This window comes from Sceloporus occidentalis, unplaced genomic scaffold (assembly GCF_023333645.1).
Source record: "Sceloporus occidentalis isolate IW3139 unplaced genomic scaffold, rSceOcc1.0.p SCAF_389, whole genome shotgun sequence".
In the NCBI taxonomy this organism is placed as follows: Eukaryota; Metazoa; Chordata; class Lepidosauria; order Squamata; family Phrynosomatidae; genus Sceloporus; species Sceloporus occidentalis.
This window is the reverse complement of record NW_028317369.1, coordinates 391,083-412,975: the sequence shown is the minus strand read 5'-3', so window position 1 is coordinate 412,975 and position 21,893 is coordinate 391,083.

The window sequence follows — 21,893 nt, the reverse complement described above, 5'->3', positions numbered from 1 at the left end:
AGATTTGGCATAGAGAAGGCGGTGGCTGCGTGGGGTAGCCAGCGCGTTCAAGGTGTCAAACGCGCAGGCTGTGGCGGAGGCAGTCAGCATGAAGAACAAAGAAAGTAACAGAAAATTGGAGGTGCCGCACGACAAAAGGCGGCAGTTTTGGATGTGTGTTTTGTTTAAACGTTCCCTAATGGGCTGGGTCCCTGGGGAATTGTAGTTAGCCGATCCCCTTGCTATTGGAGACTTTACGGCTTGGGGGGAATTGTCGGCCTGTGTATTAAGTTGTTTATGTTTAAGGGGTACTGTTCTTTTCGTATATTGTTTATGTCCGGGACTGGCAGGGGTTACATTTTAGACATTTGTATGGCACTCTGCCAGAGTATAATCGTGTGCCAGTCCCGGTTTTATCTTTGTTGTTTGTGTGTCACAGTCTGTCTAAACGAATAAAGTGCTGTGGCCTTTTCACATTCCAAAGATTAATGTCTTTGCGTGTTTATTGGGTATGTTATCAGTAGCCATATTCACAGTGCCTATGTCAAGGGAGCCCTGGAGACAGCTAGGCAGAAAGGGCGGCATGACATGGCCTGTGATAGGCGAATGAGAGGGCAGTAGGGTCAGCTAGGGGACACTGGTTGTTGCTGGGCAGCCCACCCTCACTGATTGGTGTATGGGCATCTGAGGTGTTTAGGGAACATTATATAAACAATGCACACAGCATCACAGCATCACAATTTATTGAATTTAGAAGGAAAGTTTCCCTCCCTCCCTCCCTCCCCATGTTTGTGTCTGTTCTGTGTTTCGGTGTTTTTCGTTGTTTTGTATTTCATCAGGTGGTGTTCAGTTCTTCCTGTACGGGTTTCCAGCCAGGCGGAGGCAGTCAGCATGAAGAACAAAGAAAGTAACAGAAAATTGGAGGTGCCGCACGACAAAAGGCGGCAGTTTTGGATGTGTGTTTTGTTTAAACGTTCCCTAATGGGCTGGGTCCCTGGGGAATTGTAGTTAGCCGATCCCCTTGCTATTGGAGACTTTACGGCTTGGGGGGAATTGTCGGCCTGTGTATTAAGTTGTTTATGTTTAAGGGGTACTGTTCTTTTCGTATATTGTTTATGTCCGGGACTGGCAGGGGTTACATTTTAGACATTTGTATGGCACTCTGCCAGAGTATAATCGTGTGCCAGTCCCGGTTTTATCTTTGTTGTTTGTGTGTCACAGTCTGTCTAAACGAATAAAGTGCTGTGGCCTTTTCACATTCCAAAGATTAATGTCTTTGCGTGTTTATTGGGTATGTTATCAGTAGCCATATTCACAGTGCCTATGTCAAGGAACATCTCCTGAGTGCAGTGATACCCGACATGCATGGATTTGTCGTGTTGTTTGAGATTTAAAATGCCACATTTGGGAAGTGCGCCTTTTTTGTCCATTTTGGAAAGTCTGTACCTATGCCCTATCTTTGAGCTCAGCCACTCCAATTTACCCCATCAGCCATTTTTTTTTATATTAGACACCCCTTGGGTATTTGAAGTGCTTTTATTTTAACTCTTTGTTGAGATTTTTGAGAAATTTTAGCACTTGCTCAAAATAATAAACTTTATTTTTTTATTTTATTTTTTTAATACTTTTTGTTTTATATATTTTTTTTACACATTTTGCTTTTACTGGATGGTTCATCACTGCATAATTATTTTTAAATGTTAGCACTTTTAATTTTTTCCATATTTTTTTTTTTTTTTAAATATTTTACTAATCACATTGTGATTAGAAAGCTGGGCTCCATTGACTTGCATGGTTGAATGCAGTACCTGTATTCAACCTGCAAGTGGAGCCAGAGTTCTCTAGACCATCTAGCGAACTTTAAAAACTTGTTTGTTTCTTTTACAGGACGGCCGCCATCTTGCTGATGGCGAAGAACACCGGCAGCTGCATTTTCTGTAGAGATTTTTCATTGATGTATTTTAGGGCTGCAACTAACGATTATTTTCATAATCGATTAGTTGGCCGATTATTTTTTCGATTAATTGGATAAAAAAAATGAATGTAAATTTTTCATTTATTTAAAATAATGTAATAAACAAATTATATTAAATACAAACAGCATAATAAAAAAACTTTGATAAAACGCATTTCTTGCCTTTATTTCGCAACCAGCCCCCCCCAATTTATGCACATTTGAGCCCAGGCTTGCCACGCTGCCTCCCACATATGCCACTCCACGCTGCCTCCCACATATGCCACTCCACGCTGCCTCCCACATATGCCACGCTGCCTCCCACATATGCCACGCTGCCTCCCACATATACCACTCCACGCTGCCTCCCACATATGCCACTCCACGCTGCCTCCCACATGTCACTCCACGCTGCCTCCCACATATACCACTCCACTCTGCCTCCCACATATGCCACTCCACGCTGCCTCCCACATATGCCACTCTGCCTCCCACATATGCCACTCCACGCTGCCTCCCAAATATACCACTCCACGCTGCCTCCCACATATGCCACTCCACGCTGCCTCCCACATATGCCACTGTGCCTGATACACCTTATACCCCGATACACCACTCCATCCTCCCCAGACATACCACTCCATCCTCCCCAGACATGCCACACTGCCTCCCAGACATGCCACACTGCCCTCCCCACATATGCCACTCCACTCTACCCCCAGATATGCCACTGTGGCCCCAGATCTGCCTTATACACCCTGATACACCACTCTGTCCTCCCCAGACATGCCACACTGCCCTCCCCACATATGCCTTATATACCCTATATGCCTTATACCCCCAGACATGTCACTCCATCCTCCCCAGATATGCCTTATACCCCCCAGATATCTCATAGTCCCCTCATAGAGTCACAGACCTGTTCACAGCACAATGACACCATACTTTTATAAATAAGTACTGGGTTAATCTTCACTGCCCCCAGGATTTAGATTCCCCTTAGTTTGCCCCCCTTTACCTCTAACTGCACCTTAAGTTAACTTTAATAAATTAATTAAATTAACCCTCAGTCCTCATCATTAAATTAACCCTAAACACCCCATTATCCATAACTGCCCCTAAATTAACCCTAAAGACCCCATCAACCACAGCATCCCCTAAATTAACCCTAAAGACCCCATGAACCACAACAGCCCCTAAATTAACCCTAAACATACCATTAACCAAAACTGCCTCAAATTAACCCCAAACACCCCAGAAACCACAGCTGCTCCTAAATTAACCCTAAACACCCTATTAACCATAACTGTCCCTAAATTAACCCTAAACACCCCATTAACCATAACTGCCCCTAAATTAACCCTAAACACCCCATTAACCATAACTGCCCCTAAATTAACCCCCACCTCCCCTAACTTTCAGCAGCCCAAATATTAATTTTATACTTACAGTTAGATGAGTGTCACAGCCATGTGGTTCTGGCCTTCTGGGAGAAGGAAGGGGGCGGGGCCAGTTGTCACAGTGATTACAGGGAGGGGCTGGTAAGTAGGAGCTGCTGCTGTGAGTCACTGAAACGGATTATATAATGAGGGGTATTTTTCAGAGCGTTTGCTCGGAAAAAACCCTCATTTAATAATCGATAAAAATCGATTCAACTAATCGATAATGAAATTCGTTGGCAACGATTTTCATTATCGATTATTATCGATTTTAGCGATTAGTTGTTGCAGCCCTAATGTATTTAGAGTGGAACGAATGAAGTCAGGAACTAGGAATAAGTATTATAACGAGAACCAAATCAAATAATAGGTTTAATTGTATTGTGTTTATAATCTAGGTTGTGATTTAATATGATTGTATCCTATTTAGGATGATGAGGTGTTAAATTTCCATTTTTTTTCATTCCCTTCAAAGTTTTTAGGAGTTCTTTCATTCTATAGTAATTATGGTAAACACAAGAATTATTCTATACATTCTAGCAGGAAATTTTCAATGATGTTTTCATCTTTATATAATATCGAATTTACGGTATTGTAAAAAGAACCTCAGATACAAAACTCTACTCAGGAACAGGGGACACAATGTCTGCTGCAGTCCCTGTAATACACTACAGCTTCTCCAATCCATCCTACAACAGCAAATGTTAATTAACCTGCAGTAGGTGAGCAAGGAGAGCAAGGAGCATTAATCTCAGCCTCTGCTAATCTAACTGTCACTGTCTCACACACCAACTCTCATCAATCTGTAGCTGCTGCTACTGACAAGTTAAAATACTGTCAGCACATTTATATATAATGCTTGTCTCTTCCCCTTGTAAATGCTGATTGGCCAGAGTGAAAACAAAGTAAGGAAAAACTCCAGCAACACCCATCAATCACAGCAGGTAGGAGTACTTCTCACTAAACCTCAGCAACACATATGAACACACTGCCATATATGGCTAATATATCTTCGGACAGAATGCTGCCCTCTGTTGGTTTTACATTGAGTAGCATAATAACTTATTAAGCTACTCAATGTATCTAACCAACAGAGGGCAGCATTGTGTCCGAAGTTATAATAAGTTATTATGCTAAGTTAAATGTCCGTACCAGCGACTTTGTTGGTCGCTGGCACGGAGTTTTAACTGTTGCAGCAGGGTCCCAGGTTTTTTTTTCTTTTTTCTGCATAGCAACTAGTGGTGAGGGGCCGTGCGAGTGAGCATATTGGTCGCTTGCACGGCCCTTTACCCTACTGATTTCTGCTCCCGTTATCCAACGCAGCATCGCAGGGGTTAACGGGAGCGGAAATCAGGAGTTAAAAAGGCCATGCGAATGAGCCTATTGGTCATCTGCAGGGTCTTCCTCTTACATCAACCAATTGGTTGATGCCAGATGAAGACCCTGCAGGTGACCAATAGGCTCACTCGCACTGCCCTGTAACCCATGACGACGAACCTGCAGATTTCCACTTCAGTCAACTCCCGCGATGCCGTGAAGATAAGGTAGGCTAGATGGGGAAGGGACCGGGGAGATTAGTAGACGGTACGTTTTACCGGCACTGTCTTCTCTTCTACGTGTCTTCGGAACGAACACGAAAACGCACTCTTCATGTTCGTTTTCGTGTTCGCCCGAAGACGAATGCACAAGTCTAATACACACACACACAGGGTATATATACAGGACACATATATGTGTATGTATATATATGAGGAAGCATTGCCACATACTAGCGTGCATGCACCAGACATGCACATACATATAAACAAGCCCAAACACAGTAAACACACACACATATATATATATATATATATATATATATATATACAGTACAGTACCTGTTTTTGTAAAAACAATATTACAGATATTATTTAATATTATAGAATTCACATTTGGTTAAATATATGATAGTAATTAGAGAATAGTCTCGTCTTTATTCAGTTAGTTACCGAAATCTCATGTAAACGAAACCACAAACGTTTCGCCAATCCAAAACAGAATGCAGATCTGTGAGTAAAACACATAAATCAGAGCCTAGCACCACAGGTAACTGTTGTAAATTAAATGCTAGAGTCTCTCCTAACTGTCAGAAAGGGGTTAAGGATATTATTATTGTTTGGTTGTTTTGCACTAGGTCACTACCCGTTGTCGGTGTGCTTGAAGAATGTGTGATGTCACAAACACCTTGCTGCACGGGAGGGAAGCCAACACAGCACAGAGTGACCACACAGCGATTCCTTACAGGTGAGTGATCTGTTTTCTCTGCTTTCCTTGCATACAAATAACAGAATTACATTATGATATGCTCTTATTGTGCTAGTTTTATGTCAGATAGGTTCCTGAAGCCTATAAAGTGCGATGGGTTCACTATTTAATTGAGCTCAGAAATGTAGTGCATCAATTCACCTAAAATATCTTATTATGTGTATGTATTTATATATATATATATATATATATATATATATATACACAAAGTGCATTAATATAATTATCTTGTCTGCCTATATTCCAGAATTTGTTCATTATTACTTCTCGAATTAAATATAATAGGATAGATAGATATTCTGGTGCTTACGCGTTTAATTTAATGTATTTGTGTATGTTGTAATACTAGCTGAGATAATAGAGCTAAAGTACTGCACTAAAGAACATTGTGTCTGACTTTTATGCCTATCTTTCTCCTTTTGCAATGTTTAGCCCAATGTCATTTTTCTAAAATAGTAAGAATTAATATGTATCAATAAATGGAAACAAAAACAAATCTGTCCCTTAGGTGAGCCTGGTGCTGCAACAACAGCCTCCTTTGCACCAAATTTGGATTCTCTATGTGGATATACAACTCTGAAGACATGCTGATATTTTACAAAACTAATACCTGACAGGTAAATTTAATCAGTACACCATGTCATAAAGTTATTTACCTATGGCCGGCTAGCCAATGCTTCACTACACTTTCACAATACTTATCCTTACCTTCACATACATTATTTTTCATTCACAGTTCTCAATTGATGACAAACTTTTAACTGTTTAATTACTGAAACATAATTTTATATTTTTTGGTTTCGCTGTGTGAAGTATTAGGAGACAATACAATGCTTCCACGGATTTATTTTGTTTTCTGCCACAAATACTTGAAACTTTTTTGAAATTAGAATATTTTTCAGAGATTCATATAGCCATCAACTAAGAATTAACCTTACAAACGTTTAACTTGACTTTACAACATAGACTCAGCATGTAAAATGTAATCTAAGATAACAGAAAAAAAAATCACGTATGCCAAATACACCTTTTTATCAAATCTCTTTCATTAGGATGCTGTGGCAAGGTGAATACTTGAAAACATTTTGTACTATTTGGATTTTTTAAAATTAAAGAAATTATTATTGTTTGAATAAGGTATATTTGCTTCTTCACTAAAATATTCTTTAATATGTAGCTTGTATTGAAAATAGTTTGGGTTTAAACTGGAGCATTACAGGATTCTTTTCGGAATTGTTTTCCCAGAGCGACTATTGAATGTGTGCAGTGTATCCCCTCATCCTGCGTGGAGCTTTCTGCGGATCACGACAACCTTGCATCAGAAAGCCGCAGAGTACTGACTGCAGAGCAAGCTGAGTAGTAACCTTTTATACTTTATTTGAGATAAAAGGTGCTATGTAAATGTGAAACATTTAAAGAGACTTACATTGCTGCTAACTCTAAGAGGAAAAACTATTTAGAAAATGCTCCCTCTGATACACACTAGTGTTTTATGTGACCCTCCTGCAGTGCTATCTAAACGTATTATACGACTACATATATTTTATAAAGACGGGTGGGAGGTTCTCTCAAAAATATTGAGTCTGTTGGTAACATGTAAGCTGCTTAAAAGGTTGTCTACCAAATTTAACAATATCAGCCTATCAGGTGAGAAGAAAAATGTGTCCTCACTACAGTCAGTTAACCTTAGTTAATTTTTATTATTGTGATATTTCATCCAATGAGAGTCCTATGTCCATCATTGACTCTCCCACCAAAATATCGCACCCTGCATAGAGTCCAAAAATCTCTATTTTTTTTCATGCCCCTCAAACTTTTGAAGCGCTGCAGGTATCATAACATAAAAATTAGTTGAGAGTGCATTTTCTGTAGGGGTTCTTAAATTATGTTTCCAACACCATTTTACCATATTAAACAGACCTTATCACAGTAATATGAATTAGCACTAGGTTTAATTGGGCCCCTGTTTGTAATCTAGATTGTTCTTCCAAATGATTGGACCCTAGGTAGGGTGATAAGGTGATAAATATCCACTTTTCCATTTCCTTCAGTCATTTTGACAGGGTTACCCCTACATACTAACTATGCTTACAGAGAAAATACATTTAGAGGGATATTTCTTAGTTGTGAGTTTTTAAGATATGTTACATTTTTCTTTCAGCACCAACTGACTATATAAAATATGCAGTATAGTACTAATAGAAAATGTCACGTGAAATAAGGTTTCTGTTTCTAATTGTAACTCTGGATAAATATGTTTTTTTCATTCCTACAAGGAGGTAAACCTCCCTTTTCCACTCCTAACTGTTTTTAGGAGGACTCTCATTGTACATAAAATACATGGGGAAAATAAGTTGAGAGTACATTTTCTGTAGTGTTCTCTAAATTATGTTTTCAACATCATGTTACAGTATGAAAAGTACAGAATCATAATAGCAAGACTCTAGTCAGATACTAGATCTAATTGGGTAATATGTTTGTAATGCAGATTGTTCTTATTAATGCCCCCCAACTAGGTTGACTAGGTGATAAATCTCCCTTTTTAATTCCCTTCAATGGTTTTAGGAGGAGTCTCATTCTACAGCAAGTATGCTAAACACATAAATTAGTTTATACTACATTTTCTGTAAGGATGTTCAATGATGTTTCCAACATTATTCAATAGCATCAATATCAATTTAATCAGATATTTTGTATAATTATGCTTCCGTTTGTTATCTAGATTGTTCCTTTAAATTATTGCACCTTAGGTAGGTTAATGAGGGGATAAATCTCCCTTTTTATTAATTTTAATGCTTTTAGAATTACTTTTACTGTAGAGCAAGTACACTTCCAACATTTAGCTCATAGTATATCTTTTGTGTGGATTTTTCAATATTTTTTAAATATAACAAAATTCTATAATATTGAACGTACCGTATCAGAAGAGTTAAATCAGATACTTTTTAAAATTAGGCTTCTATTGTGATATAAGTTGTTTCTCCAAATGATTGCACCCTAGATAGGGTGATGAGGGGATAAACCTCCCTTATTCATTCCCTTCAATGTTTTTAGAAATATTTTCATTGTACATGTATACTAAATACAAAAAAATTGTGTATGGTACATTTTCTGTAAGACTTTTGAGACTTTTGAATATTACAAGTACAGTATCAGAAGAAGAATTAAGTTGGATAGATTGTTTAATTTGGCTTATGATTAGATAGGATGAAAAGGGATAGAGTGTTTTTTCAACATTCCTCTATAAAATTGAAGGCTAAGTACATGTAGAAGAATTAAGTTAGACACTTTGGGTTTTGTTTGTAATGTAGATTGTTCCTTTAAATAATTGCACCCTAGGTGGGGTAACTAGGGAATAAATCTTAATTTATTCAATGTTTTTAAAAGCAATCTCATTCTAAAGCAAGTATGCTAAACACAAAATTAGTGATATTTCAGTGATGGATTTAGAGTGGAACGAATGAAGTCAGGTACTAGGAATAAGTATTATACGGAGAACCAAATCAAATACTAGGTTTCATTTTATTGTGTTTATAATCTAGGTTGTTCTTTAAAATGATTGTACCTTATTAAGGATGATGAGATGTTCCATTTCCTTTTTTTCATTTCCTTCAAAGTTTTTAGGAGTACTTTAATTCTATAGTAATTATAGTAAACACAAGAATTATTCTATACATTTTAGCAGGAATTTTTCAATGATGTTTTCAACATTTTTTTATAATATTGAATTTACGGTATTGTAAAAAGAACCTCAGATACTTGGTTTTATTGGGCTTCTGTTTATAGTCTAAATTGTTCCTCTAAATAATTAGACCCTAGGTAGATGAGATAAATCTCCCTTTTTTTACATTCCTTTCAAAGTTTGTGATTGGGCTTTCATTCTATAGCAATTATGCTAAGCACACTAATTAGTTTGTAGTCCTTTTCTTTATTGATTTTTCATCGATGTTTTCAAATTTTTTTTTATAATATTGAGCATGCAGTATTATAGGAAGAACAAAGTCAGATACTAAGGCTCAATGGCACTTCTGTTTGTAATCTAGATTGTTTATCCTAATAATTTAACATCATCCAGGTAGAGAAGTGTGGCTGATGGTAGTTCCACTCTTGAACTTGTGCCCTTATCAAGTCCATAATAAAGAAGCAAAGGCTCAGCACTCAAATGATAAGGTGAGTTTATTTCACACAGGCAACGTTTCGACGCACAGGTCTTTCTCACGCCTTGAGAAAGACCTGTGCGTCGAAACGTTGCCTGTGTGAAATAAACTCACCTTATCATTTGAGTGCTGAGCCTTTGCTTCTTTATTTTGGATTTATTGAGGGACTTGGTGGTACCCTGGCTCGTGCACCATTTTACTGCTGAGTGCTGCATTCCAACCTTTCTTTTTGTGTATGCTACTTATCCAGTCCATGTGATTATCTGAATGAGGAGGCTTTCCTGTAGGTGTGTCTAGATTTTTAATCCTATTTGCAACTGGTGCTTGGAGCCTCTGGTGTCCCTAATGACCTTTTGAGCTGTGCTCATGTATTGGCCCATCTGGTCCTCTAGCTTGGTTGATATGATGCCTGATAGGACTCTCCATGTGGTGTGGAGGCAGGTTATTGACCGGTAGTGTTTTCTTGTGCTTTCTGAGTGCGTAGAATTTCCAGGATTACGGCAGCTGTAACGTATACCAGTTCATCTGAGTTATGGTGGTAGTAGGGATGGTTGTGAGGCATCTATTGGCATCTTGTAGCATACTAAGCAATGGTCCTTCTCATATGTAAGGTATTTTAATGATTCCATGATGATGTCATAATGCTCTAATGATAATGTTATAAACAAAATATTCAAACAAGATTAAAAGTAGATCTTTTACAACATATTTAGGGACTTTTTAAATGTTTCTGTGATTCATACATGTTATCACAATGTTCTAATTATGTTATAAAGCAATTGAACAGGATTAAATAAGATCTTTTACATGTTTAGGATCTTTTACATCAAAGTTTAGAATATTTAAGATGTTATAATGATTCAATAACAATGTCAAAATCCTCTAATGACAATATCATGCAAAAAGATGAAAACATAATTCAAAAAGATCTTTTTCATCATGTTTAGGTTGTTTTACATAATTTGTAAGATCCTTTAAGGTGTGTTAATGATCTACTGATGACTTCATATTGCTCTAATGATAATGTAATAAACAAAATATCAAAAAAAAATTAACAGTAGATATTTTACGAACAATCTAGGGACTTTTAAGATGTTTTAATGATTGATTGGTGTTTTCATAAAGCTCTATTAATATGGTCATAAAGGAAGAAGATCTTCATGAAATTTAGGTTCTTTTACATCATATTTAATTTAAAATTGTTTAAGCCAGGGCTTGACAAATTTGTTGTGAATCTAGGCGCCAGCTAGATTAATATGAGTCTATGTTAGGAACCAGGATTTTTTTTTTAAACTAACAGTTCGTCAGGAGTGATCTGATCATCATCAGCCCACTTACTAAACTCACAGCATTTGACCTGGAAGCACCCTGAAGTTTCAGGCCAGTGCTGTTTTTTTTTTTATTATTATTTTTTTGATATATTTTTTTAACTCTTTCAATGCTGATATTTCGTCCCCACAAGCTTGTGGGGACAAATGTTAACCCTCATACACAATTGTGGCATTGAAGGGGTTAACGCTGCACTGTCGCTCTCATGGCGGCTGGGACAGAGATGGTAGACCGGCGTCTGGTGGGAGGAGTCTCTTTGATCACTCCTGTTGCTCCGCTCACTCCGGTCATTTTCTGTTGCTGGTCTGCCTGGGCTTCCAGGTAGACCACAGCAGCAGAACCCTGTACAAAACGGGTATTAACCCCTAAAATGGTTTAAGCTGTTTTATGATCTCCTGATGGTATCATAATGCTCAAACTCTTGCCATAAGCAAAAGATTAAAATAAGATAAAAAAATAGATCCTTTACATACCATATTTGCTTATTTGCTAGAAGGCAAGGTTTTTCAGAGCGAATACCCCTTGTCTTATATTTGAGGTTGTCTTATAATCGAACCTCAAATATGAGGGACCTAGATCCTCCACTCTGGCAACCTCTGTTGCTGCCGGCACTTCCTCTGGGGCTTCTATGACCGAGCAGCAGAGTGACATGACCTTCTGGTACTCCATCATCGAAGCTCCAGCAGAAGTGTCAGGCAGAAGTAGAGGTTGTCTGCAGGGGGCCTGAATCCTCCTCTTTGGCAGCGGATGCACATCTGTGCAATGTGCGCAGACAACCTTTGATTCTGCACTTCCTCTGGTGCTTCTATGACCGAGCGCTGGTATGACATGACCTTGTGGTGCTCAGTCATAGAAGCCCTGACGGAAGGCAGCAGAGGTTGTCTGCGCACAAGTACTAGACATTAGGCAGTATGGAGCAGGGGGTAAGTCTAGGGATGCATTGATGTTGTTACAATGCTATAATGATAATGTCATAAAGGAACAATCACAAAAAGTTCCATCGTAGAAGCCCCAGAGTAAGTGCCGGCAGCAGTGGGGGTTGCCAGAGAGGAGGATCCAGGTCTCCTGCAGCGCTGCGGTGGATCTGGATCTTAATCTTATAATCAGACCTCTAATTAAGGTCCGATTATATGAGGACCTCAAATATAAGACGAGGGGTTTTTCAGAGTATTTGCGCTGAAAAAAAACTCGTCTTATACTTGATCAAATACGGTAGCTCTTTTTACAATATATTGAGGGACTTTTAAGGTGTTTTTTAATTATTCATTGATGTTGTTACAATGCTCTAATGATAATGTCATAAAGGAACAATCACAAAAAGTTCCATCGTAGAAGCCCCAGAATAAGTGCCGGCAGCAGTGGGGGTTGCCAGAGAGGAGGATCCAGGTCTCCTGCAGCGCTGCGGTGGATCTGGATCTTAATCTTATGATCAGACCTCTAATTAAGGTCCGATTATATGAGGACCTCAAATATAAGACGAGGGGTATTTTTCAGAGTATTTGCGCTGAAAAAAACTCGTCTTATACTACGGTAGCTCTTTTTACAATATATTGAGGGACTTTTAAGGTGTTTTTTAATTATTCATTGATGTTGTTACAATGCTCTAATGATAATGTGAGAAAGGAACAATCATAACAAGATTATAAATAGATCTTTTCAAGGATATTAACAGTCTTTTACATCATATTTAAGATCTTTTAAGGTGTATTAATGATCTCCTGGTGATGCCATAGTGCTCTAGGGATGATGTCTTAAAGAAACAATTAAAACAAGATTAGAAATAGATCTTTTGCAACATATTTGGGGAGTTTTAAGTTGCTTTAGTGATTCATTGATGTTGTTACAATGCTGTAATCATGATGCCATAAAGGAACGATCAAATCAGGATTAACAGTATATCTTTTTTTATGATATTAAGGTTCTTTTGCATAATATTTAAGATATATTAAGATGTCTTAGTGAGTTCATGATGATGTCATAATGCTCTAATGATAATGTGATAAAGAAAAGATCAAAACAAAATTAATAATAGATTTTTTTTATTATATTAAGGGTCTTTTACAGCATATGTAGTATATGTTTAGATATTTTAATGATTCAATGACGGTTTCATAAGGCACTAACGATATTTCATAAACAAAATATCAAAACAAAATAGAATAAACATCTTTTAAGTAATATTTAGGGTCTTTTACATTATAGTTAAGAAAATTTAAGATGTTCTAATGATCTCCTGATGATCTCTTAGTGCTCTAGTGATGATGTCTTAAGGAAATGATAAAAGCAAGATTAGAAATAGAACCTTTTCAAGATGTTAAGGGTCTTTTACATCATAAGTAAGGTATTTTAAGATGTTTTAATGATTCCATGATGATGTCATAATGCTCTATTGATAATGTCATAAACAAAAGATTAAAAGTAGATCTTTTATGACAAATATAGGGACTTTTAAGATGTTGTAATGATTAATTGATGTTGTCATAATGCTCTTTTGATAATGTTATAAAGGAAATGTAAAAGCAAAAAAAATTTAAAAGATCTTTGTCATCATAGTAAAGTTCTTTTATATCATATTTAAGATCTTTTACGTTGTTTTAATGATCTCCTGATGATATCATAATGCTCTAACGAAGATATCATAAGCAAAAGATCAAAATAAGATTAAAAATAGTTCCTTTACATACTGCATTTGCTTGAGTATAAGACAAGGATTTTCAGTAGACTTGGGCACCAGGGGGCTCTTCGTGTTCCTATTCGTGCTCGTCTTCGGGGGAAAAAAATCTTCGTATTCCGCGAACATTCGCCTGTTCCTGTCTTCTCTTCGGGCGAATATTTGTGGACATTCTTCGTGTTCGATTTTTCTTAGTTTTTTCCGGTTAAGGGGTTAATACGGGGTTAACGCGTACCGCAGCAGCTCTGGCGCCAGGAGTTTAAATGTCTGTATGAGCAACTCTATTGGTCGTCAGCAGGGGGCTCGTCTGCCAATGGTTGATGGCAGACGAGCCCCCTGCTGGCGACCAGAAGGGTCGCTCGTACAGACTGTTAAACTCCTGGTACGAACGACCAATAAAGTCGCTTGCACGGACATTTAACTGATAGAACAGGGAGACCGGTGGGATCTGCAGGGTAAGTTGCAGCATTGGGGTTTTAAAAGTCTGACTTGGAGAAAGTTTGTTAGCCAGGGAACATGCCTTTTTGGGGACAAATCTTATACCCTGTTTCACTATTTTGCCATACACCTCATCTGTTTTAAGGATGGCTAAATGTTTATGAATTATACTCCGAATCTTATTAAATTCTTGACTGTAGGGGGTAACAAATGACACAATATCATTAGCCGCTTCATTGTTTCGATCATAATTTTTATTATTGGCTAAAAGGTCTTGGCGTGTTCTCCCCATAGCCAGTTCTAAAGCCCTGGTGATGTGTTTGTCGCTATAGCCCCTGGCTCTAAAGCGGCCAGAGAGATCAGAAGCCTGCAATTCAAAGGTTTTAATCAAAGAGTAATTCCTCCTTAACCTTACAAATTGACTAGTGGTGATGCTTCTTGCATGGCAACTTTTAGCATGTAAGAGTGTGTTGCCACACACCTTTTTCCTAAATGTTGAAGTAATAATGCTATTGTTAGATGTGTCTCCCTGAAGCCAAAGGTCCAAAAATGAAATTGTCGTATGTTGAAACTCATGGGTAAAAATAAAAAAAAAACAAAGAAAATATTTGTATAATATTAAGTGTCTTTTACATCATATGTAAGCTATTTTAAGATGTTATAATGAGTCAATGATAACGTCACTATGCTCTAACGATGATGTCATAAAAACAAGATTAAAAATAGATCTTTTTAAAATATTAAGGGTCTTTTAATCATATCTAAAATATTTTAAGATGGTTTAATGATTCCATGAAGATGTCATTAACAAGATTAAAAATAGATCTTTTACAATATATTTAGTGACTTTTAAAATGTTTTAATGATTCGTTGATGTTGTTACAATGCTCTAATGATAATGTCATAAAGGAACAATCACAACAAGATTAAAAATAGATCTTTTCGATTATGTTAAGGGTTATTTACATCATATTTAAGATCTTTTAAGGTATTTTAATGATCTCCTAATGATGTTATAGTGCTCTAATGATGACATCTTAAAGAAACGATCAAAACAAGGTTACAAATAGAGCTTTTTCAAGATATTAAGAGTCGATTACATTGTTTTGGATGCTTTCCAATAAAGCCTTTCTTCAGTTGTTGAACTGCTCCAAATTATATGAATATAAATGTACGTGCACGGAGAGAGAAATAAGACACACGACACAGTCTGGGTCAGGTCCGAAATCACTCTGTTTTATTACGTTTAGGGTATAGGTTATATAGTATACAAAAAGAGGGACGTCTTAACATATAATTCACATTAAGTGGTTATTCCTTAAAACTATGCGGATATAGGCAGAAAAACCGTTAGAACAAGATGCTGCAGAAGACCGTTAGAACAAGATGCTATCTTGTGGTTAGCGTGACAAGCGGCACATTTCCTGTAGCTAGAACAAACTGCTACTTGCGTCTCTCACATATTTATGTGAGGGTTAACTCTCTATACTAGTCAAAGCCAGCTTATATTCACTAAAACCATAAGCGTTTCTTGCTGATATATATATATATAGTTATAAAACTGGGTTCCATAACAGTCCCCCCTTGAATATATGATGGTTTACTGTCCCTAATCCTAACAGATCCTACCGGACATAGTCCCGCATCCTCTTCACCTGCAGTGGCGACAAATTATCCCTACTGGATAAAATCCCGGTTTCAGGTCTTGGACATGTCCCTCGGATCTATATATCCCTAAATCGGGCGGGAATTACCATTTGGGGTGACTGCCGCATCAAAAGCAGTTTCATAAGAGGGTATGAGCCTGCTTGGCTCACTATCACCGTATATCAGCATCAATGGGGTTGTTTTGCTTACAGCAAACATCTTAGCACACAACCGCCGAAAACATGGAACCACACACAGGAGTATGAAAGCAACAATAATCAATGATCAACAAAATAATTCCAAGCTGAACTAGGCCTTGTTTCCATCCTTTGAGCCATCCGAACCATTCAGCCCATGGATGATCGATTCCGGAATTACGCTCCAATTCGTCTCTTAGAGAATTTAACTTTTTAATAACCATGGTCACTTTTCCGTCGGGGCCTGTATTATCTGTATTATACAACAAGTTTCTCCAATTATTTGACAGACTCTGCCTTTTTCTGCCAGAATCATATCTGTGCCATGCGATTCTGAAAAATCATCTGGGTTGCGGCCTCCAATTGATCCGAAAGTCCTTGGAGCGCATCTCGGGTGTAGTTGACAAATCTCTGCTGATTATAATAGATATAGTTAATCCAGTCAACATTTTTATTCACAGTAATAATTGGCCAAATAGATTCAATACCAGCAGCAACTTGGTCTCGGGCTTTGTATTCATCTGGGACCCCCCTAGGGACTCCTATCGCATCTATATATACATGGGGGTCGAAACTTCTTTCGGGGGTCTTCGATGTACTGCGTCTTTTACGAGATAATGTGGACTGGACTTCAATAGTTTCTGGCTTTTCCGACATTATAAGTAGTGGCATTATAGCTTTGGCCAGCGCACATTCGCCAATCCAACTACCTTCTAACCTGGTGCGCAGTTTCATGTCCCCACATAGCCAATAGATATCTCCCAGGGAATACACTTGATTTTGTGTGAGGGAACCGGTCAGATTACTGTACTCGGCACAACTACCATCTGAGAAATTATCAAAAAATTTACCAGTTCCTTTTGTGTTTGAAACCCAGGTATAATTACCAGAATATATGGTGATACCTTCCTGTGTTTCTCTGCCCGTAAATATTCTGGAGTAGGTTCTAGAAACACAATCTATAATATGACAGTGTTGAAACGAAAATGTGGCTACTGGAGTTGTACCAAAAAGTGGGAGGACCTGCCTGTCGTGCGTCTCTTGTAATGGCTACCTGACCCCCCTGGTGACTGGTAGCTTGAGCCATAGAACCTGTGTGTAGAACCTGTGTCCCCCACATATACGGCAAAATGATTAATAGCAGCAATGGGATGCCCACCCCCTTGTAAAGGATATGCATTTTAGGAGTTAATTGCTGGAGGATCGTATCCTTTGACTCTCTTGCAGTGTGATGCGTGTATCCACGTGGGCTTCTCTTCAACTTTTACTGAGAGAGAAATTGTTAGTAGCACTTGATAAGGGCCCCTTGAATTGCGGTTCCAGAGTGGATCGGACGTGTTTCTTCACGACTACCACTCCCCAGGCAATAGGGAATGGGTACCTTCAAGGGTATTGGGATCTGGAATAGAAGAGAAAACTTGGGCATATATATTAGATCACTGAGTAGTCAAAGCAATAACATATTTTGCAATTGTTTCATAATTCATTTGCAACTGCTGTGGGAAGTACTGTCCTAGCCTGGAATCATTTTTAACATTTTTGACTTGAGTATACAGTTCAGTCTTTCCACTTTCCCACTACTTTGGGGTCGGTAGGGGGTGTGGAAGGCGAGATGTGAATCTATAATTTTCCACACTTCTTGAGTGATGTTTGCCATAAATGCAGTTCCTTGGTCGCTTTCAATGACCTCAGGGACTCTAAAATGGCAAATAAGTTCTTGAATGAGTTTCTTTGCGGTAGTGGGTGCAGTTTGATTTCGTACTGGATAGGCTTCTGGCCATCCGGAAAACACATCTACCACTACCAGTACATATTGAAAAATCTGACACATTGGCATTTGAATATGGTCGATTTGAATTTGCTGAAAAGGGTATTGAGCATTTGGGGAACATTTAGCTGGTGTCTGTGCCAGACACAACATGGTAGCCAGAGTAGACAGGGGGCGGGGGGCCTCACAGTACAGACAAAAGCGACGGCTTCCTGACGTCATTGCATTACAGGCTGTGCAGTTCTACCCCTTGTCCGACAACTCGGCACCATTATAGGGCGGTGGCGTATGAGACATAGGAATTTTACACAGATATCTTGAGTGCTTCTCATCATACGTTTCTTTGCCATCTAACGATTTAAATTCTTTGCTACAATCTAGCCAAATTCTAACAGTATCTTTCAATCCTTCATCGTTCAATTTTTCAGCCATATCATTTAGGAGGTTTTGCCAAACACCAACTGATAAGGTTCCTCCTTTGGGTATTTTGTATGGTTTTTCCAACTTAGATAACTGCTTATAGTACTTTTTCCCTCGTCTGTCGGCAACTAATTGGGAGGGCGTACAAAACCCACTTGGAACGCTGTTATCTTTCCCCATTTCGCAACAATATCGTAACCTTGTCTGCAACTGTTCCGAAACCTTCAGATACGAGGCGCACACACACACTGTAGTAATACAATATACTGGGGACAGGCAACTGGGCTGTCCAAATTAGTGTCAGTCTCGCGACACCGTCCGGGGATCAGGGCAACTGGGCTGATCCGGTGGAGACCGTGAACACTTTACTGGCTGGCTAGTCTGACGTCACCGTCTGGGGATCAAGGCAACTGGGTTGATCCGGTGCAGACTCACAGCACTTTACCGATTCCTTCCTACTACAGTGTACTGGGGACAGGCGACTGGGCTGTCCAAATTAGTGTTAGTCTTACGGCACCGTCTGGGGATCAGAGCAACTGGGTTGATCCGGTGTAGACTTGCAACACTTTACCGATTCCTTCCCACTACAGTGTGCTTGCCAGAAAAGGGAGGCACCACAGTTCAACAAGTGATGACAGTATATTTACATGGGGTTCTTTTATTGCCTCTCGAGGGTGCGTCAACCACCTGAGTTCCCTCCTCCGAATACACACGTGAGTAACGAGTGACACACAAGGTAGATAAGAAACAATCTTACCTTGTAACTGGGTTGCGACCCCAGGGTCCAATCGTCAGCTCACGGCGTGAACTCTCCCCGGGAGGGACCTCCGATGGGTACGACTTCCTCGAGCCCCACGTTGGGCGCCAACTGTTTTGGATGCTTTCCAATAAAGCCTTTCTTCAGTTGTTGAACTGCTCCAAATTATATGAATATAAATGTACGTGCACGGAGAGAGAAATAAGACACACGACACAGTCTGGGTCAGGTCCGAAATCACTCTGTTTTATTACGTTTAGGGTATAGGTTATATAGTATACAAAAAGAGGGACGTCTTAACATATAATTCACATTAAGTGGTTATTCCTTAAAACTATGCGGATATAGGCAGAAAAACCGTTAGAACAAGATGCTGCAGAAGACCGTTAGAACAAGATGCTATCTTGTGGTTAGCGTGACAAGCGGCACATTTCCTGTAGCTAGAACAAACTGCTACTTGCGTCTCTCACATATTTATGTGAGGGTTAACTCTTTATACTAGTCAAAGCCAGCTTATATTCACTAAAACCATAAGCGTTTCTTGCTGATATATATATATATATAGTTATAAAACTGGGTTCCATAACAACATCATATGTAGGATATTCACATATGTTTCAGTGAGTCCATGATTATGTAATAATGCTCTAATGATAATGTAATGAAGAAAAGTTAAAAACAAGACTAAAAGTATACTTTTTACAACATATTTGGGACTTTTAAGATGTTTTAGTGATTCCATGATGATGCCACTCTGTCTCCCTGATATGCCACTTGGCCCACAGATATGCCTTTTACCCCCTTGTATGCAACTCTGACACCATAAACGCCTTATACCCCCTTTTATGCCACTCTGCCCCCAGATATGCCTTATACCCCCTTATATGCCACTATGACAACATAAATGCCTTATACCCCTCTATATGCCACTCTGCCTCCCTGATATGCCACTCTGCCCTCAAAATATGCCTTATACCCCCTTATATGCCCACTCTCACACCATAAATACCTTATACCCCTCTATTTTCGACTCTGCGTCCCTGATATGCCACTCTGCCCTCAAAATATGCCTTATACCCCCTTATATGCCCACTCTCACACCATAAATACCTTATACCCCTCTATTTTCCACTCTGCGTCCCTGATATGCCACTCTGCCCACCAAATATGCCTTATACCCCCTTATATGCCACCATGACCCCAGAAATGCCCTATACCCCCTATATGTCACTCTGCCTCCCAGACTTATCAGTGCATCCCGAGACTTGTGCCCTGTGCTTCAGACTCCCTGGAGTAGGCGCGTAGACAACCTTCACTGCTACCCGGCACTTCCCCCGGGGCTTCTATGACTGAGCATCGGAAGGTCCTGTGCTCCATCGTAGAAGCCCCAGAGGAATTGCTGGCAGCAGTGGAGGATGCCAGAGAGGTGGATCTGGATCTTAGTCTTATAGTCAGACCTCTATTTAAGGTCCAAATGAAAGAGGACCTCAAATATAAGGCGAGGGGTATTTTTCATTATTAATGTTATCTCTATGCGTAATTCTATGTCCATTTTAATGCTATCTCTATGTGTAATGTTATATCCATGTTTAATGCTATATCAGTGTGTAATGCTACATCCATGTGTAATGCTACCTCCGTGTGTAATGCTACCTCCGTGTTTAATGCTATTTCCATGTGTAATGCTATTTCCATGTGTAATGCTGTGTCCATGCTTAATCCTATGTCCATGATTAATGCTATGTCCATGTTACATGTTATCTCTATGTTTAATGCTATGTCCATGTTTAATTTTATATCCATGTGTAACACTATGTCCATGTTTAATGCTATGTTTACTGCTATCTCCATGAGTAGTGCAATCTCCATGTTTAATGCTATATCGATGTGTAATTCTATATCCATGTGTAATGCTATCTCCTTGAGTAGTGCTATGTCCACGTTTAATGCCATGTCCATGTTTAATGCCATATCCATATTTAATGCTATATCCATATGTATTGCTATGTCCATGTTTAATGGTATGTCCATGTTTAATGCTATCTTCGTTATTAATGTTATATCCATGTTTAATGCTATATCGATGTGTAATTCTATATCCATGTGTAATGCTATGTCCATATTTAATGCTATATCCATGTTTAATGCTAACTCAATGTGTAATGCTATCTCCTTGAGTAGTGCTATGTCAATGTTTAATGCCATGTCCATGTTTAATGCTATGTCCATGTTTAATGGTATCTCCATGTTTAATGCTATATCCATGTGTTATGTTATGTCAATGTTTAATGCTATCTTCGTTATTAATGTTATATCCATGTTTAATGCTATATCAATGTGTAATGATATATCCATGTTTAATGCTATGTCCATGTTTAAAGCTAACTCAATGTGTAATGTTATCTCCTTGAGTAGTGATATGTCCATGTTTAACGCAATGTCCATGTTTAATGTTATGTCCATGTTCAATGCTATGTCCATGTTTAACCCCTTCGTGACAAAGGCTGATTTTACTTTTTGTACCCTTCGTGACAATGGCTGTTTTAACATTTAGTTTAGCTGTAATTTTCTTCTTTCCTGTTTACTGAACCCACACACATTATATATTGTTTTTTTCCGGACAAGAAGGGCTTTCTTTAGATGACATTGTTTTGATTGTATCATATTATTTACTATTAAAAAAAGTATAAAATATGGTGAAAAATTTAGAAAAAAATGACTGTTTCTAACTTTTAGTTGAAAAATCTTTTACTCATCTATAAAAGGTAATGAAAAAACCTGCTAAATAGATTCTATTATGTGTCCTGAGTTTAGAAATACCCAATGTTTTTAT